This window comes from Pseudorca crassidens, chromosome 6, assembly GCF_039906515.1.
Source record: "Pseudorca crassidens isolate mPseCra1 chromosome 6, mPseCra1.hap1, whole genome shotgun sequence".
In the NCBI taxonomy this organism is placed as follows: domain Eukaryota; kingdom Metazoa; phylum Chordata; class Mammalia; order Artiodactyla; family Delphinidae; genus Pseudorca; species Pseudorca crassidens.
In genome coordinates this window covers 70,117,454-70,142,731 of record NC_090301.1, presented here as the reverse complement: position 1 = coordinate 70,142,731, position 25,278 = coordinate 70,117,454, and the positions used below count along the sequence as shown (strand labels likewise).

At 38.8% G+C, this 25,278-nt stretch overlaps 1 protein-coding gene across 1 annotated transcript in view; it reads left to right on the top strand.

The window, feature by feature from the left end:
* Window positions 1-23,721: 23,721 nt before the first annotated feature.
* The window catches only part of PSMD14 (proteasome 26S subunit, non-ATPase 14), a 95,030-nt gene continuing 93,473 nt past the window's right edge, over window positions 23,722-25,278 (top strand). The window contains exon 1 of the mRNA XM_067741743.1: window positions 23,722-24,032. The gene's annotated coding sequence lies outside the window, so the exon portion shown is untranslated. The remainder of the gene's footprint in view (window positions 24,033-25,278) is intronic.

Sequence of the window (25,278 nt, the reverse complement as noted above, 5' to 3'; positions counted from 1 at the left end):
AATTTTCTGAGTGCTAGGAGTGACCTTTGTCATTCATCATAAGCCCCTTTTGGTCACACTTTAGTTTATGCCAATGAGATAACTTAGAGTAGGTCCCTAGATAGCCTCAGGATGGGACTGGTCACCAGAAAGGCCAAGTGATTAGAGGGTAGGAACTTTCACCCCCATGCACTGACCCCCAGGGAGGGGAGAGGGGCTGGATATTGAGCTCTTTAAAACTCCTGAACAATGAGGTTCAGGGAGCTTCCAGATCGATGAACAGATTAAGGTGCTGGGAGGGTGGCATACCTGGAGAGGGCATGGAAGCTCTGGGCCCTCCCTACCCTATGTACATCATCTGCCTGTTCTTTTGTATCCTTCATAATAAACTGGAATAATAAGCATATCATTTTCTTGAGTTCTATGAGTCATTGTAGCAAATTATCAAACTTTGGAGGAAGAAGAGGTTATAGGAACCCTGGAATTTGTAGCCAAGTTAGAAGTATAGATAACCTGAGAACCTGGTATTGGGCCTGATGTGAGTGAGGGCAGTCTTATGAGACTTAGCAGTCTTATGAGACTGAGCCCTTAAACCTGTGAAGTCTGACACTAACTCTGGGTAGTTAGTATCAGAATAGGATTGAATTATAGGACACCCAGATGGTGTCAGAGAATCAGAGAGTTGGAGAAGTAGTGTTGGAAAGACTAAATGTAGACATTAAGTTAAATAGTCATGTTAAAATTTAAGGGTAGCAACTAAAAAAAGATAAAATATCATGTACAAACTAGGTCAATTGATTTATAGTTCATTTGCAATAACTATAATAATAATAATTAACAAACACGTAATGTTTACCAAGTGCGTTACAAATATTAAGTCATTTAATCCTCACAACAAGCCTATTTAACAAGTAGCATAATTGTCCCCATTCTGGCTCTAGAATTCATGCTCTCAACCACTAATGCTAATGTTTTATATATGTCTTTATTTGATTACAATTGCAATAGATGTCAACATATTTTACACAGGCGACAAAGAATAGTAAATGTGGCATGAAAAGATATTCAAAATGCTAACAATTGGTATATGAAACTGTAAGTCTTCATAGTTTTAAAAAAAAAAGGCAACCAATTGTTCTTGGCAATCGGTGGAGGATGGAGAGAGCTAGAAGCATCCCTAAAACTAAAGTACTGGATAATAGAAATAGATTTGATGATATGTGAGAACTTATCACAGGAGAAGGGTGGCACTTCAAATCAGTAGGATAAAGACAAATTACTTAATAAACAGAGGAACAATTAGGTAGTAATCCTGAGAAATGAGAATTTAGAGACCTACTTTACTCCATACACAAAAATGAAATCCAGATAGATGAACAATTTAAATGTAAAAGTCTCTGAAGAAGGAAGATATGATTGTTTAAAATTTTTTATGCTGTGAAATCCTTTTCTGAGTATATGCAGCCCAGAAGCAAAAGCAAAGTCAGCAAACTTTTCTTGAAAGTTTTATACAGCGAAAAATATAAATCTGCAGAGGGCTCCAGGTTTTCCCACCCACCACCTCAACAGAGCAGTTCTGCATTTATCTGTTTTATATATTGGTGCTCCATGTAAGGTTCCATCTGACAAAATGTTCTATTGCTAGAATAAGAAAAAGAAGAGGAAGAAGCTGAAAACCAGTCTCTAGTTGTGCACACTGAGGCCCAGAGCAGTTAAAGTCTCACAAAGTTAGCAGCATAATCTGGTCTAGACTTGGGCTGTTTTGTTGTTTGTTTTGTTTTCTTCTTTTTGCTATCCTTCTGTTAAGATTAACGAAACACTATATAGCCATGGAAATAAATTCTCTTTTGCAGTAATTAAATAGCCTATTGACTTTTTCCTTTCTTTAAAAATAAATTTATTTATTTATTTTTGGCTGCGTTGGGTCTTCGTTGCTGCACGCAGCCTTTCTCTAGTTGCGGGGAGCAGGGGCTACTTTTTGTTGCGGTGCCAGCTTCTCATTGCGGTGGCTTCTCTTGTTGCGGAGCACAGACTCTAGGCGCGCAGACTTCAGTAGTTGTGGCTCATGGGCTTAGTTGCTCCGCAGCATGTGGGATCTTCCTGGACCAGGGCTTGAACACGTATCCCCTGCATTGGCAGGAGGATTCCCTGTGCCAGCAGTGAAGCCCCTATTGACTTTTTCAGTTTGTTTAGTTCGTAGTAGTTTTGACTAGTTTTGAATCTTTCGCATGTGTCCCATTATTGATTATTTAATTACTTATTAGCACTGTCTAATAAGTAATTAAATTATCTAAAAATTATGCAGATTAGAAAAAATTGAATAGACTTTTCAAAGAAATATATAAAGTGCTTGTTCCAAACAATGAAAAATTGATTAGAACTGCCTTAAAACCCCTTTTATGGTGTAAGCAAAATCCTGTGGACTCTGTTAAGGTTATCTTTTTCCTGTGCAGTTGTCAAGTGCGCGAGAGAACTACCTGTGATTATTTGGAGTTTATCTTCCTAACAAATGCACTTCATTACAAAAAAATTCATTAGAAACACTTACAACCTAATGAAATTGGCATAATGCCAAATGTCCAAAGTATCTTATTATAAAAAGGTGTCACCTTCAAGGCAATTCCACAGCACAGATACCATGGTTAGTATTACAACTCCAGCAAGCTTTTTTTTTTTCAGCAAGCTTTTTTTACATGCTAGTCTCATAAAATTACTTCATATAAATACATATAAAATAGAATTTATATTGATATATGTGTATATATATATATGATTTGATGTTGTGTTGCATATGAATATTATTTTCAAAATTTTTTTGGTCAGAATGATTAATAGTTCACTTGTAAGTATTGATAGTCCAATCATGTTTTGAAGCATAAAATTAAAAGTTATCTCTCAGTAAGGAAAAATAATCTGCCTTTATTTAATTCTTAATCAAATTATTTGCACTCTCAAAATTACCACTTTTGAAACTTGCACTCAATGGCTGAGGTTTATTTAGAATGTTACCATCTACCTATAGAGAATTCTTGTCATTTGTGAATGAATATTAAATCCTTTTCATGAATGAGCTCATTTTCACCCGAATTGTTTGAAATTCATCTATTACACTAACATTTTAAAGCATTAAGGTTATTGCTTAATTTATTAAATACACAATAATTATAGAAAGCTATCACAAAATGCTAAGAAAACTAATATAAAGATTAATAGGATTTATGGTGAACTAATCTGCAAGTCAAATAAGTTCATTATGAAAATAGTTATACTCTAATAAAAGGACTCTTTATAGTACCAATTAATATCATCCAACAAAGATTATCTTGTATAAGCTACCTCATTAGAGGCTAAGAAAGCTTTTGAAGTGTAAATGGAGCTATATTTTCTCATATTTAACACATTTTTAATTTAATTATCTTATTTATAGGTGGATCAAGTTTATTTTATAAAAAGTTCAGAGCTTTATGTAAGTCCTAACCAACAATTCACTAATATTTTTACTCTTAAAATAGGAGCTAAGTGTCAGTTTCGGGATTTTATAAAATTAAGAAAAAATTTTTTTTCTAATTCTTAAGAATAGAATGAATTTTATGCAAACAATATTCTGCACATTGAAACAAATAACAAATGACAATACTATGCTTCTTGAATCCTGGGATAGAAAAGCGGTTGAGTCTTTAGTAGTGATCTGATATAGCCAATTGCCTTAAGCGAGAATACACATATATAGTGTCAAAAAAAGGTCATAATCTAGAGATACTAAGCCATTAAGGTCTTCACTCTTCTACTGTATTTTGGGCACTCTGTACCCTAACAATTTTAGGAGAGGAACTTTAGTTTCTTTCATTTACCAGCTCTCCAAGTAGTAAATGGAAGATAGGACATTATCAGTCAAAACATTGGGTACCTCCCTGTGCATCTTATTTTAAAGCTCTCAAGAACTTGAAATATTTGATACTATCCTTACAGATGATAAAGCCTTCTTTGATTATGGCTAATAAAGCTGTTCAAAATTGTCATTCTATGTCTTATATGGAATAGAGAACATTCAGTATTTTTCTCAAAATAACATTCAATTGAATTCATCCGTTAGTTTTATTTTCTAGGTTAAAAACCCCAAATTACTCTCATCTTTATTCACTCATTTTTCTATTATTAAAACAATTATTATTGTTGTTTGTTCTTTTTCTTAAAATGTGAATAAAAGCTAGATATAGGATTCTAAAAGGGGCCTAGTCAATGCCAAAAATAGGAAGAAATTACTTCTGTGCACGTGCTTATTTGAACAAGAATGGGGAGGGGAGGTTAAGAAGTATATAAATGAAAAAGATGGAAGTTTTGGTGAGTTTCATAACTGTAGGTAGATGTAAGGAGCGAGCAATACATCCTAAGCACTGAATGTGCCCATGAAAATGGCCAGAAGTAGAACATTGTGTGGAAAGGGGCAGCTGAGAGAAAACATGATGAAGATTAATCCACCAAAATGGAAATTAAATTTTTGAAGATTAAAATTAAGTTTATTATTTATCAGCCATTATACATTATGAATCAGCTTTTAACTGGATTACCATAGTCATTTTTCCTGAGTATACTGGCAGATTACATTACATGCCAGTTTCAACATCATTGGAAAAAGTCAAAATTTGGGAATATTTATACAAAGTTAATAACACAAAACAAGATAGGACATGAAAACTTTGAAGTAAAAAACAATGAAGAGATTTAAAAAATTGACCCAGGACTATGTAAAACCATTAAAAGGGGGTCAGGTAGTTTGGGTAATGGTTTTAAGGATTTTCTTGGGGGAATTTGTGTTGGGCATTTGAAGTATGATAAGCAGGATTCTATTTATTTATTTATTTATTTATTTTTTCTTGCTACAAAGTGAAAGGTTCAGACTCTGGAGATATTGTGAAATAGTGCTCACTAGATATTTAAATTTGAAATTCTTATAGACTAAATTCTATGCAAAATAACTCAATGTCATGCTAAATTTTAAAATAGATCATTTGCTTACACTTGTGTATTCAGCTTATAGACCACCATGGCTATTCTAAATATACTATTCTGAAACTAGAGCTTTTTCTTATAATTAATACTATCTATCACTTGAATTTGGGATTATTAGAAGTAAATTATTTTTTAATTATTTATTTATTTGGCTGTGCTGGGTCTTAGTTGCAGCACACGGGACCTTTTAGTTGCGGCACGCAGGACGTTTTAGTTGCAGCACGCAGGATCTAGTTCCCTGACTAGGAATCGAACTCGGGCCCCCTGCATTGGGAGCACAGAGTCTTAACCCCTGGACCACCAGGGAAGTCCCAATGTTAAGGTATCCTAAAGCCAAAGTATTTGAGAATAAGAGAGAAGGTGTGAATCACTAGATAAGAATGACCTGGGCTTGAAACTTGGGTTCTCTAAATTCCATGCTCATCATTTGAAAAGTGATGGTGTTGAACTTTTGATAATATCTAAAGTTCTTTTAATTATATGGTTAACTATTTACTTGTTAACTCTTTGCTTGAGATAGTTGAAGCTCAATTTCGTTCTAAGGCCCTAAGTATACAGTGATAATCAAAACGGATATAGTCCCTGTCTTATAGAGCTTGGGGCTGAGTGGATAAGAAAAGCTGACATTCTTTATACAGGCCCAGTACTGTGCTAAGTGCATCATATGCACTATTTCATTTAGTCACATAATCCTACCAGATTGTTACTATTTTGATTTTACAGATAAGAGATCTGAAACTTACAGAGATTAGGTGACTTGCCCAAGGTAAGTAAGAGGTGGAACTAGGATTTGATTCTAGAACTGTCGAATACCACAGGCTGGATTATTGGAGTTGTATATTAAGTCTTAGAGTCAGGTAGTTTAAGTCCTTTACCTTTTTTTTTTTTTTTCAAAGTTGTTCTGGTTATTTTAAGTGCTTTGCATTTCCATATGAATTTTATTTTTTTATTTTAATTTTTTAATAAATTTATTTATTTTATTTATTTATTTTTGGCTGTGTTGGGTCTTCGTCACCGTGCGTGGGTTTTCTCTAGTTGCGGCAAGCGGGGGCTAGTCTTCATTGCGGTGCGCGGGCTTCTCATTGCGGTGGCTTCTCTTGCTGCGGAGCACCGGCTCTAGGCGCATCGGCTTCAGTAGTTGCAGCACGCGGGCTCAGTAGTTGTGGCTCACGGGCTCTAGAGCGCAGGTTCAATAGTTGTGGTGCACGGGCTTAGTTGCTCCACCTCTTGTGGGATCCTCCCGGTCCAAGGATCGAACCCGTGTCCCCTGCATTGGCAGGTGGATTCTCAGCCACTGTGCCACCAGGGAAGCACCTCCATATGAATTTTAGAATCAGCTTGGGGAGAATTGATATCCCAGCATTAAATCTGCTCAGTTACTTAGAAGTACTTTGATCCTTTGGACCTACTTTTAGTGTATGGTTAATTATTCCCCATTACTGAAGCATACCATTCTTGGTGCTCTTACTGATGCTGCTTTAATTATGAGGTTTTTTCCAAGTCTAGCTCTTGGGAACAGGCATTATTATTGGCCCTTACGAACGGGTCACCCTTCCTTCTAATGCTTTCACATGGTTCTTTCCCGAGCCACACGCATGCACTGATCTCCAATCAACTGAATATTCAGGACAGTCTCTCTGTAGATCTCTGGCGTTCTCCCTGTGCATCTCTCTCTCCTTTCTGGTTCTCTGCCCTGTTAACTCTAACAGCCTGGTTTTTCCAGACTCCCACACCTGTCTCTTCAATTCAGGTAGGCCTCTGGGTTCTGCCTACGTTCTCCCTTCCTGTGCTGAGGCTTGGAAATTTTCTCCAGACGGTAAGCTGGAACAACTGGGGGAACTAGAGGGCTCCCTTCACTTGTTTTCCATCTCTCAGGGTTCATTGTCTTTTGTTGCTTGATGTCCATTGTCTTAAGTTCCATTGTTTCCTTCCTTCCCACTAGAGATGATAGTCTCTTTAGCCAAGTGTAAACAAAAGTGATATGTGTAAGTTCTCATTCAAGCTCTTAACCAAAAGCTGCTTGCCCCCCTAATTCCTCTTTCCCCTTCCCACATGCTGTAATATGAGAGGATGGCGGCACAGCTGGGTAGAAGGACCCCAGGCTTCTCAGAATCTCATGGAGCAGTGCCACTCTGACCCCCTCACCACCTTGATCTTCATGTGAGATAGAAAGAAATGTTATAACCTGTTTAAGCCATTACTATTTTGGCCTTTGCTAAAGCAACTAATATATTAACCAATACAGCCAAGGAAAGTAAATAACTTGCCACGTTCATACACATAGGAAGTAATGCAGTCAATTTATAAACCCAGATTTGTCTGTGATCATAATCATTGTCCAGTGTTTCCCAAATTTTGGTCATTTACGTGCCTTTTTCACAATTTTTCCCATCCACTTACTATTTGCGTTATTGTTTACTTAATATTTTCCTTAAAGAGGTGCTTTTAAAAGAAACTGAGTGTTATCTTAAGCAATAATAGCCATTAAATTAAAGGTCTGATATGCTCTTTATATATTTTTCTAGTATACATTAAAATAAGTACATACCTATTAATGTAAAAAATGTCCACAGACTGTCCAAAATCATCTTGGGTACCACCTGTGGTATTGCTGATAAACGATGAGAAATACACTGTATTTTGATTTTACCTCTCAGTCACTTTTTTTTTTTTTAATTAATTAATTAATTTATTTTTGGCTGTGTTGGGTCTTCGTTTCTGTGCGAGGGCTTTCTCTAGTGCGGCGAGCGGGAGCCACTCTTCATCACGGTGCATGGGCCTCTCACTGTCGCGGCCCTCTCTTGTTGCAGAGCACAGGCTCCAGACGCGCAGGCTCAGTGGCTGTGGCGCACGGGCTTAGTTGCTCCGCGGCATGTGGGATCTTCCCAAACCAGGGCTCGAACCCGTGTCCCCTGCATTGGCAGGCAGATTCTCAAGTACTGCACCACCAGGCAAGCCCTACCTCTCAGTCACTTTAAACAATGAGTAGGTAGATCACAATGAGTAGAAAGATCAGCCTCATCTGGGGGTCTTTATTACACTACACACTTCCCTCATTCTATCCCCAAAATTTGAGTTTCCAGGATAGTTGTTAACCAATTTCCTATGCTACTTGCAATTATAATGAACAGACCTATAACTTTTCAAGTTTCACTGTTGGGTGTAGCCTCCTTGGAGCAGCATTCCAATCTCAGTGGACTGCTAAGCCCATATATCTGCCTGGCTTAGAAAGGAGGTAGTCACATACAGTCTAAAGTGTCATAGAAATCTTATATTATATTTGTTTCTACTTTAGAAAAATAAAATGATAACATAGAAGGAAATCACATTAGTTGCACATCAGTTGCTTTTCCACCAAAAAAATAAATCACTGGTTACTATGAATTTGACCCTGCTACTTACTAGCTACATGACCTTTCCCATGCAGGGTACCCTCTTTGGGTTTCATTTTACTGAAGTGCAAAATGAAGAGTTTGAAAGTATGCAAAACAATAATAAGAAGAAGAACTTCATAGTAAAGAATGTGACAGTCATGAATTGGCACTTCAGAAAAGAGTAAATATAAATGGACAACAAACATTTGAAAGATGTTCAACCTTATTAGTAATCAGGAACATGCAAATTAAAGCAAAGTGATATATCATTTTATTCTCATTAGATTGACAAAAATTAAGAAGTCCAACAAAATTAAATGAGAGTGATGATTTAGAGCAACAAGAAAGTTTGAACATTATATTGGATTACAATTTGGTATTATCAAGTAAAATTGACAACATGCATGCCTTAGAACCCATCAATTTTACTTCTAGGTAGATACTCTTGAGAATCTCTTGGTCAGATAGACCAGGGAATACATAGAATGTTTGTAGCAGTGTTGTTCATAATAGCAAAAAACTGAAAACAAAAAACTGGAAACGACCCAAATGTCCATCAACTGGAGAATGGATAAATAGTGATATAGTCATACAACAATGAAAAACCTGGAGAAGAGATATGTTCAGACAACAGAAGTTTGCAAGTCTTCAGAATGTACATGGTAATTAAAATTTTCAGCCTGAATAAAATCATATATAAAGCCCTATAGAATGAAAAGAGAAATGGGTGGAGAATGGCAGAGGAAAAGGGATCAACAAATTCTCTTTTCAAAAGGCAGAGGAAACAAAGGCATATAAAACCTTTGTTTTAATTCTCATCTAATACCAATTTCCTTTTCCCATTATAGATTGTAATGCTATTTTCTGTGTCTTCCATATAGTTTCGTTCATTAGAAACTTTTTTTATTGTGCAAAATTATTTTGTAATATAAATAATTACCCATTAAAAAAACATATATATATATATATATTTTGGCCCAGCAGCACAGCTTGTGGAATCTTAGTTTCCCCACCAGGGATTGAACCCGGGGCCCCTGCAGTGGAAGCATGGAGTTCTAACCACTGGACCGCCGGGGAATTCTCTCTCTCTTTTTTTAAATCTTTAGAATATACTGGGTTTCTGAACTTAAGGCACATCAGTTTGGAATCATTTGAGTTACTCTGTATATTTTACTTACTTTGCTAGAATACAGTAAATTAAATTTTAGAGGCCTCTTGGAAACAGAGGTTATGCTTTTTTACCCAGGAGTAACTTGAATATAGATTCTGGATTCTGATTTATCCTCTTTTTTTTTTTTTTTTTTTGCGGTACGCGGGCCTCTCACTGCTGCGGCCTCTCCCGTTGCGGAGCACAGGCTCCGGACGCGCAGGCTCAGCGGCCATGGCTCACGGGCCCAGCCGCTCCGCAGCATGTGGGATCTTCCCGAACCGGGGCACGAACCCGCGTCCCCTGCATCGGCAGGCGGACTCTCAACCACTGCGCCACCAGGGAAGCCCTATTCTCTTTTTTTTTTTTTTTTTTTTTTTTAATAATGTGGTAACATGCCCATTACTTTTTTTTTGGCTGCGTTTGGTCTTCATTGCTGTGCACAGGCTTTCTCTAGTTGCAGTGAGTAGGGGCTGATCTTTGTTGCAGAGGGCAGACTTCTCATTGTGGTACCTACTCTGTTCGTGGAGCACGGGCTCTAGGTGCGCAGGCTTCAGTAGTTGTGATGCATGGGCTCAGTAGTTGTGGTGCATGGGCTTATCTTCCTGGACCAGGGATTGAACCCGTGTCCCCTGCATTGGCAGGCAGATTCTTAACCACTCCACAACCAGGGAAGTCCCTGATTTATCCTCTTTATGGCATCTTTTCTTTATAGATGCTAAAAAAATTCTTTGTTGAATTATTTGCTCAAAGAGCAATAAGGAAATTACTTGAGAAAATTAAATTTTATTGACACCAAGGATACTTAGGCCACATCACCAAAAAAAATTTATGGCAATATCAGTAGTGCCTTTTAAATTAAATGACAAATTGGAAGTGTTTAACAACATATGGTCCCTTTTTCTTGACATATATGATTAAGAATATATCTTTTTATCAAAATGTAAAATACCATCTGGCAGAAGTAACGATTATCCTATTGGCTTTATACATTAAATTAAATCACTGTACTTTAAAAAGTAAATATTGTCCTATTTTTCTTTTTTCTTGTACTAGATCTATATTTATAATATTCAAAAACTGCATAATTCAAAAACTATAAGTAGGTATAACAATTAAAACTGATTTTGAACAGAAAACAATGTGTTTCTTAAATTTTTTCCAAACACTTCTTTAAAATTCAAATGGCAATAGCTGTTTTCTAATATTCATAATTATAAAGTTAGGCTATCTGAAAACCTACTGTTGTAATTTCTTGTTAGACACATAGACATTGTATGAATGGAGTTATATGTATATGCATGGATTGCTCTTTACAAAAAGGAAGGGATTTTTATAATAAGGTTGATGCATTTTGAACAGGTATGTATTCATGCTAATTGCCAGAGTTATTCATTCATTTGACGAACCTGTCAGGTTCAGAAGATACCAAATGAGCAGGAAAGTTTCTCTCTGACACATGTATATTATGTATTTAATAAGGTGAACTTTTTGGCAACTTAGGATTTTAGGAAACATATCAAACAATTCACAATTCTGTGCATATAGTGTTCTCCAAAGCCACATTGGGACTAACCCGAACAATGAATGTTTTAGATATTAGATGTAATATTCATATCAGATATGTGGCCTGAATTCTATAAATTTTGTTGTTTGTTTAACTTTAAAGAAGTGATTATTTCAAGAGGGACTGTATCTGCATTTTAAATGTTTCTGATCCTTTTGAGTATTCTTAGTAAGCAAAGTACTTGAACAAATATTACTCCAATATTCAACAACAATTTTTAGTACCTACTATGGCTAGGCCGTATCCACTGCTCTCAAGAAGCTTAGCATTTAGATGCAAAGGCAGACAAGTAAAACAGGGATGATAGAGTAGGATTGTAGGGTAAGCAACATGACTAGTATTAACACTCCAAAACACTGGGGTACAGTGTGTGGATGGGAGACGGAAGGAAGTACATTTCAGACAGGAGTCATACTTTGATATGACTAAGGAAAGTAATAAACTAACAAATGTGAGGATTTTTTTCTTCTTTTAAATCAACTACATGGTAGTATAAATTATATACGATAAAATGTACCTGTTTTAACTGTACAGTTTGATGAATTTTGATAAATCACAATAAAGAAATAGAACATTTCTGACAATCCAAAAAGTTCTTTCCCACCCCATGCAGTCAATCCTCCCACATAACTCCACTTTGAACCGCCAAGATAATCACTGACCTGCTTTCCATAACTATTATATATATTTGATTTCATTTGTTTAGAGTTTCATTAAAATGGTATTATACAGTATGTACTCTTTTGTATCTCACTTCTTTTCATCAGCATGATGTTTTTGCCATTGTTTTTGTTGTTTTTTTTTTTTTTGCGGTACGCGGGCCTCTCACTGCCGTAGTCTCTGCCGTTGCGGAGCACAGGCTCCGGACGCGCAGGCTCAGCGGCCATGGCCCACGGGCCCAGCCACTCCGCGGCACGTGGGATCCTCCCGGACCGGGGCACGAACCCGTGTCCCCTGCATCGGCAGGCGGACCCTCAACCACTGTGCCAGCAGGGAAGCCCCAGCATGATGTTTTTGAAAGTCATCCATGTTGTTGCATATATAAGTAGTTTCCTATTTATTGCTGAGCGTTATTTCATTGTAGGGACATACCACACTTTACCCATTTATCAGTTGGGAAACATTTGGATTAATTCCACTTTGGGGCTATTGTTAATAAAGCTACTATGAGCTATCATGTTTAAGTCTTGGTGTGGACATATGTTGTTTTTTTGTTTTTGCTGTACGCGGGCCTCTCACTGTTGTGGCCTCTCCCGTTGCGGAGCACAGGCTCCGGAAGCACAGGCTCAGTGGCCATGGCTCACGGGCTCCGCGGCATGTGGGATCTTCCCAGACCGGGGCACAAACCTGTGTCCCCTGCATCGGCAGGCGGACTCTCAACCCCTGCGCCACCAGGGAAGCCCATGGACATATGTTTTATTTACTTTTGGTAAATATATAAAGTGGAATTACTGGGTCAAATGGCAATTTTATTATTATTATTACTATTATTATTATTTTGGCCATGACGTGTGGCTTATGGGATCTTAGTTCCCTGATCAAGGATTGAACCTGAGCTATGACAGTGAAATTGCCGAATCCTAACCACTGGACCACGAGGTAATACCCTGGTAACTGTATTTTCTTTTTTGAATTTTATTTTATTTATTTTTCATATATCAGGTTCTTATTAGATATCTATTTATGTATATTAGTGTATATATGTCAATACCAATCTCCCAATTCATCCCACCACCACCACCCCCCGCCACTTTCCCCCCTTGGTGTCCATATGTTTGTTTTCTACACCTGTGTCTCTATTTCTGCCCTGCAAACCGGTTCATCTGTACCATTTTTCTAGGTTCCACATATATATGTTAATATACAATATTTGTTTTTCTCTTTCTGACTTACTTCACTCTGTGTGACAGACTCTAGATCCATCCACACCTCTACAAATGACCCAATTTTGTTCCTTTTTATGGCTGAGTAATATTCCATCGTATGTATGTACAACATCTTTTTTACCCATTCGTCTGTCGATGGACATTTAGGTTGCTTCCATGACCTAGATATTGTAAATAGTGATGCAATGAACATTGGGGTGCATGTGTCTTTTTGAATTATGGTTTTCTCTGGGTATATGCCCAGTAGTGGGATTGCTGGGTCATATGGTAATTCTATTTTTAGTTTTTTAAGGAACCTCCATACTGTTCTCCATAGTGGTTGTATCAATTTACATTCCCACCAACAGTGCAAGAAGATTCCCTTTTCTCCACACCTTCTCCAGCATTTGTTGTTTGTAGATTTTCTGATGATGCCTATTCTAACTGGTGTGAGGTGATACCTCATTGTAGTTTTGATTTGCATTTCTCTAATAACTAGTGATGTTGAGCAGCTTTTCATGTGCTTCTTGGCCATCTGTATGTCTTCTTTGGAGAAATGTCTGTTTAGGTCTTCTGCCCATTTTTGGATTGGGTTGTTTGTTTTTTTTAATATTGAGCTGCATGAGCTGTTTATATATTTTGGATATTAATCCTTTGTCCATTGATTTTTTTGCAAATATTTTCTCCCATTCTGAGGGTTGTCTTTTCATCTTGTTTGTAGTTTCCTTTGCTTTGCAAAAGATTTTAAGTTTCATTAGGTCCCATTTGTTTATTTTTGGTTTTATTTCCATTAATCTAAGAGGTGGATCAAAAAAGATCTTGCTGTGATTTATGTCAGAGTGTTCTTCCTATGTTTTCCTCTAAGAGTTTTATAGTGAGTGGTTTTACATTTAGGTCTCTAATCCATTTTGAATTTCTTTTTGTATATGGTGTTAGGGAGTGTTCTAATTTCATTCTTTTCCATGTAGCTGTCCAGTTTTCCCAGCACCACTTATTGAAGAGACTGTCTTTTCTCCATTGTATATCCTTGCCTCATTTTTTAGATTAGTTGACCATAGGTGCGTGGGTTTATCTCTGGCTTTTCTACCCTGTTCCAGTGATCTGTATTTCTGTTTTTGTGCCAGTACCATATTGTCTTGATTACTGTAGCTTTATAGTACAGTCTGCAGTCAGGGAGTCTGATTCCTCCAGCTCTGTTTTTTTCCCTCAAGACTGCTTTGGCTATCCAGGGTCTTTTGTGTCTCCATACAAATTTTAAGATTTTTTTTTTGTTCTAGTTCTGTTAAAAATGCACTGGTAATTTGATAGGGATTGAATTGAATCTGTAGATTGCTTTGGGTAATATAGACATTTTCACAATATTGATTCTTCCAATCCAAGGACATGGTATATCTCTCCATCTGTTTGTGTCATCTTTGATTTCTTTCATCAGTGTCTCATAGTTTTCTGAGTACAGGTCTTTTACCTCCTTAGGTAGGTTTATTCCTAGGTATTGTATTCTTTTTGTTGCAATGGTGAATGGGATTGTTTCCTTAATTTCTCTTTCTGATCTTTTGTTGTAATTGTATAGGAATGCAAGAGATTTCTGTGCATTAATTTTGTATCCTGCAACTTTACCAAATTCATTGATTAGGTCTAGTAGTTTTCTGGTGGCATCTTTAGGATTCTCTATGTATAGCATCGTGTCATCTGCAAACAGTGACAGCTTTACTTCTTATTTTCCACTTTGTATTCCTTTTATTTCTTTTTCTTCTCAGATTGCCACGGCTAGGACTTCTAAAACTATGTTGAAAAATGGTGGCGAGAGTGGACATCCTTATCTTGTCCCTGATCTTAGAGGAAATGCTTTCAGTGTTTCACCATTGAGAATGATATTTGCTATGAATTTGTCATATATGGCCTTTATTATGTTCAGGTAGGTTCCCTCTATACCCACTTTCTGGAGAGTTTTTATCATAAATGATGTTGAATTTTTTCAAAAGCTTTTTCTGCATCTATTGAGATGATCATATGGTTTTTATTCTTTAATTTGTTAATATGGTGTATCACATTGATTGATTTGCTTATATTGAAGAATCCTTGCATCCCTGGGATAAATCCCACTTGATCATGGTGTATGATCCTTTTAATGTGTTGTTGGATTCTGTTTGCTAGTATTTTGTTGAGGATTTTTGCATCTATGTTCATCAGTGATATTGGCCTGTAATTTTCTTTTTTTGTAGTATCTTTGTCTGGTTCTGGTATCAGGGTGATGGTGCCCTCATAGAATGGGTTTGGGAGTGTTCCTTCCTCTGCAATTTTTTGGAAGAGTTTGAAAAGGATGGGTGTTAGCTCTTCTCTAAATATTTGATAGAATTCACCTGTGAAGCCATCTGGCCCTGGTCTTTTGTTTGTTGGAAGATTTTTAATCACAAGTTTCAATTTCATTACTTGTTATTGGTCTGATCATATTTTCTATTTCTTCCTGGTTCAGTTTTGGAAGGTTATATCTTTCTAAGAATTTGTCCATTTCTTCCAGGTTGTCCATTTTATTGGCATAGCGTTGCTTATAGTAGTCTCTTATGATGCTTTGTATTTCTGTGGTGTCCGTTGTAACTTCTTGTTTTTCATTTCTAATTTTATTGATTTGAGTCCTCTCCCTCTTTTTCTTGATGAGTTTGGCTAAAGGTTTATCAATTTTGTTTATTTTCTCAAAGAACCAGCTTTTAGTTTTAATGATCTTTGCTATTGTTTTCTTTGTTTCTATTTCATTTATTTCTGCTCTAATCGTAATGATTTCTTTCCTTCTACTAACTTTGGGTTTTGTTTGTTTTTCTTTCTCTAGTTCCTTTCGGTGTAAGGTTAGATTGTTTATTTGAGATTTTTCTTGTTTCTTGAGGTAGCATTGTATTGCTGTAAACTTCCTTCTTAGAACTGCTTTTGCTGCATCCCATAGGTTTTGGATCATCGTGTTTTCGTTGTGATTTGTCTCTAGGTATTTTTTGATTTCCTCTTTGGTTTCTTCAGTGATCTCTTGGTTATTTAGTAACGTGTTGTTTAGCCTCCATATTTTTGTGCTTTTACGTTTTTTTCTCCTGTAATTGATTTCTAATCTTGTAGCATTGTGGTCGGAAAAGTTGGTTGATATGATTTCAATTTTCTTAAATTTACCGAGGCTTGATTTGTGACCCAAGATGTGATCTATCCTGGAGGATGTTCTGTGTGCATTTGGGAAGAAAGTGTAATCTGCTGTTTTTGGATGGAATGTCCTGTAAATATCAATCAAATCTATCTGGTCTATTGTGTCATTTAAAGCTTGTGTTTCCTTATTAATTTTCTGTCTGGATGATCTGTCCATTGGTTAAGTGAGGTGTTAAAGTCCCCCACTATTATTGTGTTACTGCCGATTCCCTCTTTTATAGCTGTTAGCCGTTTCCTTATGTATTGAGGTGCTCCTATGTTGGGTGCATATTATTTATAATTGTTATATCTTCTTCTTGGATTGATCCCTTGATCATTATGTAGTGTCCTTCTATGTCTCTTGTTACATTCTCTATTTTAAAGTCTATTTTATCTGATATGAGTATTGCTACTCCAGCTTTCTTTTGGTTTCCATTTGTATGGAGTATATTTTTCCATCCCCTCACTTTCAGTTTGTATGTGTCCCTAGGTCTGAAGTGGGTCACTTGTAGACAGCATATATATTGGTCTTATTTTTGTATCCATTCATCGAGCCTGTGTCTTTTCATTGGCGCATTTAATCCATTCATGTTTAAGATAATTATCGAAATGTATGTTCCTATTACCATTTTCTTAATTGTTATGGGTTTGTTTTTGTAGGTCATTTTCTTCTCTTGTGTTTCCCACATAGAGAAGTTCCTTTAGCATTTGTTGTAGAGCTGGTTTGGTGGTGCTGAATTCTCTTAGCTTTTGCTTGTCTGTAAAGCTTTCGATTTCTCCATCGAATCTGAATGAGATCCTTGCCGGGTACCGTAATCTTGGTGTGGGTTCTTCCCTTTCATCATTTAAAATATATTGTGCCACTCCTTTCTGGCTTGTAGATTTTCTGCTGAGAATTCAGCTGTTAACCTCATGGGAGTTCCCTTGTATATTATTTGTTGTTTTTCCCTTGTTGCTTTCAATAATTTTTCTTTGTCTTTTTTTTTTATTTTTTATTTTTTTTTTGCGGTACGTGGGCCTCTCACTGTTGTGGCCTCACCCGTTGCGGAGCACAGGCTCCAGACGTGCAGGATCAGCAGCCATGGCTCACGGGCCTAGCTGCTCCACAGCACATGGGATCTTCCTGGACTGGGGCACGAACCCGTGTCCCTGGCATCGGCAGGCGGACTCTCAACCACTGTGCCACCAGGGAAGCCCCTTTGTCTTTAATTTTTGTCAGTTTAATTACTATGTGTCTTGGGGTGTTTCTCCTTGGGCTTATGCTGCCTGGGACTCTCTGTGCTCCTGGACTTGGGTGGCTATTTCCTTTCCCATGTTAGGGAAGTTTTCGACTATAATCTCTTCAAATATTTTCTCGGGTCCTTTCTCTCTCTCTTCTCCTTCTGGGACCCCTATAATGCTAATGTTGTTGCATTTAATGTTTTCCCAGAGGTCTCTTAGGCTGTCTTCATTTCTTTTTATTCTTTTTTCTTAATTTTGTTCAGCAGCAGTGAATTCCACCATTCTGTCTTCCAGGTCACTTTTCTGTTCTTTTGCTTCAGTTTTTCTGCTATTGATTCCTTCTAGTGTATTTTTTATTTCAGTTTTTGAATTGTTAATCTCTGTTTGTTTGTTTTTTAATTCTTCTAGGTGTTTGTTCTTTAATTATTCTAGGTCTTTGTTAAACACTTCTTGCATCTTCTCAATCTTTGCCTCCATTCTTTTTCCAAGGTCCTAGATCATCTTCACTATCATTATTCTGAATTCTTTTTCTGGAAGGTTGTCTATGTCCACTTCGTTTAGTTTTTTTTCTGGGGTTTTATCATGTTCCTTCATCTGGTACATAGTCCTCCGCCTGTTCATTTTGTCTGTCTTTTGGTGAATGTGGTTTCCCTACCACATCCTGCAGGATTGTAGTTCTTCTTGCTTCTGCTGTCTGCCTTCTGGTGGATGAGGCTATCTAAGAGGCTTGTGCAAGCTTCCTGATGGGAGGGAGTGGTAGTGGGTAGAGCTGGGTGTTGCTCTGGTGAACAGAGCTCACTAATACTTTAATCCGCTTGTCTGCTGATTGGTGGGGCTGGATTCCCTCCCTGTTGATTGTTTGGCCTGAGGTGGCCCAGCACTGGAGCCTACCTGGCTGTCTGGTGGGGCGAATGGCAGACTCCGGGAGGGCTCACACCAAGGAGTACTTCCCAGAACTTCCGCTGCCAGTGTCCCCATCCCCACGGTGGGCCCCAGCCACCCCCCGCCTCTGCAGGAGACCCGCCAACACCAGCAGGTAGGTCTGGTTCAGTCTCTTATGGGGTCACTGCTCCTTTCCCTGGGTGCTGATGCACACAGTACTTTGTGTGTGCCCTCCAAGAGTGGAGTCTCTGTTTCCCCCAGTCCTATTGAAGTCCTGCAATCAAATCCTGCTAGCCTTCAAAGTCTGATTCTCTAGGAATTTCTCCTCCCGTTGCCGGACCCCCAGGTTGGGAAGCCTGATGTGGGGCTCAGAACCTTCATTCCAGTGGGTGGATTTCTGTGGTACAAGTGTTCTCCAGTTTGTGAGTCACCCACCCAGCAGTCATGGGATTTGATTTTATTGTGATTGTGCCCCTCCTACTGTCTCATTGCAGCTTCTCCTTTGTCTTTGGATGTGGGGTATCTTTTTGGTGAGTTCCAGTGTCTTCGTGTCAATGACTGTTCAGCAGTTAGTTGTGATTCTGGTGGTCTTGCAAGAGGGAGTGAGCGCATGTCCTTCTACCCCACCATCTTGAACCAATGTCCCTGGTAATTGTATTTTTAACTTTATTATTTAAAAATGCCAGAACAGGGCTTCCCTGGTGGTGCAGTGGTTGAGAGTCCGCCTGCCGATGCAGGGGACGCAGGTTCGTACCCCGGTCCGGGAAGATCCCACATGCTGCGGAGCGGCTGGGCCCGTGAGCCATGGCCGCTGAGCCTGCGCGTCCGGAGCCTGTGCTCCACAACGGGAGAGGCCACAGCAGTGAGAGGCCTGCGTACCGCCAAAAAAAAAAAAAAAAAAAATGCCAGAACAATTTTCAAAGTGGTCATACCATTTTAGTTACTGTTTGCATGGTATATATATTTTTCATCCTTATAGTTTCAAAATATTTGTGTCTTTAAATCTAAAATGTGTCTCTTGTAGATTGCATATAGTTGGGTTTTCTTTTTAACCCATTCTGTGAATCTCTGGCTTTTTTTTTTTTTTTTTGCGGTACGCAGGCCTCTCACTGCTGTGGCCTCTCCCGTTGCGGAGCACAGGCTCCGGAAGCACAGGCTCAGCGGCCATGGCTCACGTGCCTAGCCTCTCTGCGGCATGTGGGATCTTCCCGGACCGGGGCACGAACCCATGTCCCCTGCATCGGCAGGCAGACTCTCAACCACTGCGCCACCAGGGAAGCCCAATCTCTGCCTTTTAATTGGAATATTTAATTCATTTACATTTATTTATTTATTTATTTGCCACACTGCTTGACTTGTGTGATTTTAGTTTCCCTACCAGGGATTGAACCTGGGCCCTTGGCAGTGACGGCACACGGGGTCCTAACCACTGGACTGCCAGGGAATTCCCTAATCCATTTACATTTAATGTAATTACTGATAAGGTAGTATTTAAACCTGCCATTTTGCTATTTGCTTTCTAAATGTCGTATGTTTTTCTGTTCTTCTATTTCTCTATTACTGCTGCCTTTTGTGTTAAATATCTATTATATTTTCTAGTGTACCATTTTAATTACCTTGTTATTTCTTTTATTATATATTTTTTGATTATTTTCTTAGTGGTTGCTCTGGGGATTACAATTACCAATGTAGAACAACATAGCTTGGATTAATACTAATTTAATTTCAATAGTATACAAAGCTTTGCTACTATATAGCTTCATTCCCTCCCCCACCTTTATGCTACAGTTGTGATACAAATTAGATCTGTATACATAATATGTCTATCAACACAGACTTATAATTATTGCTTTATGCAGCTGTATTTTAAGTCAAATAGGAGAAAGAAGGATTATGAACAAAAAATATATTTATACTGTCTTTTATAATTACTTATATAGTTACCTTTACAAGTTTCCTTTATTCCTTCATGTGGATTTGAGTTATTTTCTAGTTTCTTTTCATTTCAGCCTGAAGGACTCCCTTTAGAATTTCTTGTATGGCAAGTTTCCCAGTGACAAATTCTCTTTATTTTTGTTCATGCATATATTTTGGAATGTACTAATTTCTCCTTCATTTTTGAAGGACAGCTTTCCTAGGTATAGAATTCTTGGTTACCAGTGTTTTTCTTTCAGCATTTTGAATATGTCATCTTACTGTTTTCTGCTTCCATAGCTTTGGTTGTGAATCTTATTTAGGATTATGTGATGAGTAGCTTCTCTCTTGACACTTTTTTTTTTTTTTTTTTTTTTTTTTGCGGTATGTGAGCCTCTCACTGTTGTGGCCTCTCCTGTTGCGGAGCACAGGCTCCGGATGCGCAGGCTCAATGGCCATGGCTCACGGGCCCAGCCGCTCCGCAGCATGTGGGATCTTCCCGGACCGGGGCACGAACCCATGTCCCCTGCATCGGCAGGCGGACTCTCAACCACTGCGGCACCAGGGAAGCCCTCTCGACACTTTTAAGATTCTCTTCTTGACTTTGGCTTTCAACAGGTTAATTATAATGTGTCCAGGTGTGTATTTCTTTGAGTTTATACCACTTGGAATTTATTAAGCTTCTTAGATGTGTGGATTAATGTTTTTCATCAAATTTGGGAAGTTTTTGACCATTATTCCTTCAAATATTCCTTTCCTTTTATATTTCTCCTCTCTAGAACTCCAGTTATACATGGTATGCTTGATTGTGTGTGACAGCCCTCTGGGGCTCTGTTCATGCATATTTATTCTTTTTCTTTTTTTCTGGTACCCAGACTGGATAATCTCAAGTGACATATATTCAAATTTGCTGGTTCTTTCTTCTGTTAGCTCAAGTCTGCTGTTGAGCCCTTTTTTTTTTTTTTTTTTTTGAGAGTTATGTTTTATTTGGCAGGAATTTTTAAGGCTTCCAGCCCAGGAGGTAGCATCTCAAGTACCCCTGAGAGAACTGCTCTGAGGCGGCGAGGAGGGAGCTAGGATATATAGGAGTTTTGGAACAAAGGGCAGGTAGTTGGAACATCAAAAGATTACTGTTAATTAAATAAAACCAGGTATCCCAAGTTAAGGAATTTAGCACTTTTCTATGTATGGGAAGATGCAGGAGTCTAGGTTCACTGAAATCATTCCTTTGATATGTACCTCAGTTATCTGGGGTCAGTATCCTGTGTTTTCATATCCTCAGTTTCCTCAAGGTGTTGAGCCCTTCTTATTTTTCACTTCAGTTATTATACTTTTCAACTCCAGAATTTTTGTTTCTTTTTTTTTCAAAACAATTTCTTTATTAATGTTACTTATTTGGTGAAACATTCTCATCATACTTTCCTTTAGTTCTTTAGACATGGTTTCCTTTAGCTTTGTGAACATATTTAAAATATCTTAAAGTCTTTATGTAATATGTGCTTCCTCAGAAATTTTTTCTATTGATTGCTTTTTCTCCTGTGTACAGGCCATACATACATTCTTATTTCTTTGCATGTATCATCCTTTTAAACTTTTGTATTTTGAAAACTGGACATTTTGAATAATACAGTGTGGCCACTCTGGAAATCATATTCTACCCTCTCCCCAGGGTTTTTGCTGTTTTTCTTTGTTGTAGTTATTGTTGATTTAGTGAATTTTCTGAATTCATTCCTTAAAGTCTGTGTTCTTTGTTGTGCATAACCACTGATGTCTTTGCTCAGTTAGCTTAGTGGTCATCTGATGACTGGACAGGGATTTCCTTAAATGTCTTCAACCAATACGTTTCCTAGTCTTTGTGGAGGGGCTTAGTATGTGTGTTGGGGTGTGACTTCAACAATCAGCCAGGGAGTATACAACTCTATTTTTGTATTCATTTCTTGCTTGTGTAGAGCCTCAAGGTTAGCCAGAGGTGAGAGCTTAGAGCCTTCTCAGGTCTTTCCTGAGCATTCACACAGCCCTAGCCATTCACACAATCCTAAGCATGCATATTACTTGGATTCCCTGAAATATGTCAGAGTTTTTCAAAGTCCCTATGGACATCACATTCCCTAGCTAAATAGTATGGCTGGAGCAACGGTGCTTCAAACAAAGATGAGAGGTTTTTTTTTTTGGTACGCGAGCCTCTCACTGTTGTGGTCTCTCCCGTTGCGGAGCACAAGCTCCGGACGCGCAGGTTCAGCGGCCATGGCTCACGGGCCCAGCCGCTCCGCGGCATGTGGGATCTTCCCGTACCGGGGCACGAACCCGTGTCTCCTGCATCGGCAGGCGGACTCTCAACCATTGCGCCACCAGGGAAGCTCAAAGATGAGAAATTTTTGACCTCTGTATTGGATGAGGAGCCACTGGTGAAATTTTAAGCAAAGAAGGAGCACAACTGTATTTGTATAGCAGAAAGAACCTTTGCCAATGAAGCGGAGAATGAATTATGGGCAGACAGACTGGAGGCAGAGAGATCAAGGAGATTAATGCAGTATTTTAGGAAAAGAGTAATGAAGGCTTGAGTTAAGGTTGGAATACAGAGAAAGGAGAAAGAGGAGTGGTGGATTGGAAAATCTATTTACAGATTAGACCCTTCGTGATTTCCAGGGTGTTTCATTGGGAGGCCAGTGCGAACAGGTAAATCAGAGGTAAGGTCTGTCTATTCTCAGATCTGATGAGGGAAATTAAATGGAGGATGGGGTCATCTACCAAAAAAAAAAAAAAAAAAAAAGGGAGGAGGCACAGGTTTGAGAGAAAACATAAAGACAGGGATCCAAATATAATTAACATTACCTGTGATTGAAATAATTTATGTATTTTTTAGATAAAGATCTTTGAGTGGGAAATTCTGTGTAATTGTGCCACTCAAACAGTTTTGGATTCAGATGCCACAATCCTTCCTTTCCCTCCATCCAGTAGATTCATCACCATTCTTGATTTAGGAATGCTTTAAAGATGCTAGTCATTTGGAACGTATCTGACAAAGTGAGAGGGACTTGGTAAACGTGCTGCCCTAAACAGAAATGTGATATAAACTTGTCAATAGTTATTTCTTGGGCGGTTTTGCTCTCTGAAAACCTAGCAGATAATGGGTGAAACGTTATTGGTGATGATAATTACCTGGAGAAACGTGAGTATATGATTTCTTAAACCTTGTAAATTAAATTGGGCTTAAAATAGATGGTTTTACCACTAGGGAAATGGTTGTTTTCCTTGAAATTCAACCTTTGCAAATTGGTAAAGACAAGAAGGTGGGTAGACTGCACTATGGAAAAGAACATCCGACCGATTTCCACTCTTTTCACACCTCTCCCTTTTTTTCTTTTGCTTCTCAGATGACCAAGTTAATCTTAGTCCAAGTGAACCTTTTAGTTTTGACGTAGGGCCGAGGTGAACACTAAAACGAAGAAGGGTTCCGGTCTTCGCGTTCCTGCAGTTTCATCTCGGCGCCAGCCGGGCGCACAGAACTGGGGAGGGAGAGGTGCGGGCAGAGAAGGGAGGATGTCGGAGAGGCGGGAGCGGCCCTAGCGCTAACTTCCGCCCCACCCTCCAAGCCGGGACGCCTGAAGCACGCGGCCCGCGTTGTCTGTCCCGGGCGCTCCTCCTGGGACGCCCGCTCGACTCCCGAGTCGTCTTCAATTGGCCGTCGGGGAAACGGAAGCCGAAGCGGCGCAGTGAACCCGGAAGTGCTTTGCGGCGGAGGCCTGGGCGACTCTTTTGAATGGAATCGGGCTGATTCATCGCAGGTTCGCGGAGCCAGAGCTCGGCCGAGTCGGAGCTTGCTGGTGTTGCTGTCGCTCTCGCCGCCGCCGCTGCGTCACCGCTGCTGGAAGACAAGGGTCCAGACCGCGACCTCCTGCTCCGCCCGCCTTCAGGTAAGACGGGGAACGCAGGCCCCAGAGGTCCGCGGAGGCAGCCGCGCTAGGCCGCTGCCAGCGCCTTGCTTTCCTGAGTCACGTTGCTCAGCCTAGTTTCCACTGGGGTCCCGGGCGGTGAGGGTGGAGTCCAGCTCCCTTCGTCCTACACGCTGTCTCCCTGGGTCTCTGACTAAGTTAGGTCTGGATGTGGTCTCCTTCCTCCAAGCGTTTCTGCTCCGCTGAATTCACCACATCTTGGGAGCCTCTCCTCTCTATTCAGAGAGGACCCTTAGTTTTGGCTTCTGTTTGTCTGTGTTCTGTTGAAACTTACCCCTGTGTTGAAAAACTTCCCGCCAGACAGGAAACAAGGGCGAGAGAATAAAATTAACTTTCCCGTTGAATGTATGTTTGCTTTATCACTTGTGTTAACCTTAGGCCTTGACCCCTTTTCTCATAGTGTTAGGTTTTCAACTGCCTTCAAAACCAAACAAAACCCCAGAGGTGCATTGTTTTTTAACCTTGAAACTCTTTAAAACAAAGTATGGTTATTCCTGCTCTGCCTTTTAACTTAACTTTCAGTTTGTCCCACTTGAGTAGTTGTTGATGAATTGATTACATTTCCTGTTTTCAGTAAAGTAGAAATCTGCTACTGTGTGTTACATCTTGGAACTTAATTTTCCTGGGGGCACTACTTTGTGTCAGGCAAAGAAGAAAAATGTAAATTTCTCGAAAGAGTTTGAATATAAACCTAGTGACCTAAGGAAAAATTCTTGAAATTAAAATGGTATCCAAAAGTTGGGAAAGGCAAGGAAGAGGCTTTAAAAATTAGCAAGAAATGTACTTCTAGAGTGAAAATCATTTTTTTCATTGCTCGCAAAAGTATTTAGTGCTGCTGACTTAATGTTTGTGAGTAAGCAAGACGATAGCCACTGATAATGTTGAAATAAAAAAGAACTGAATACAGTTATAGTGGAGATGATTAATATAATGGTGGCCTTCTAGTCTTGTCCTATAAAGCTAGCAACTGGCTCATTTGAAGTTTAAATTATGTTTCTTTTAAACATATAAATTTAAATGGGTTATTGTGCATTTGAAGAGATTAAGATACATGGTGGCTCAGAATTAACTACAAGATGTGTTTAGTGAAGTGGTATTTAGTGAGAAGCCTGAATATTGTCTTGAATTCGTCCCAGGACAGAATTGCATCTGGCCAACAGAAGAAAATTTTGAAGTCATGATCTTTCAATGAAGCCTCACCTGTTGA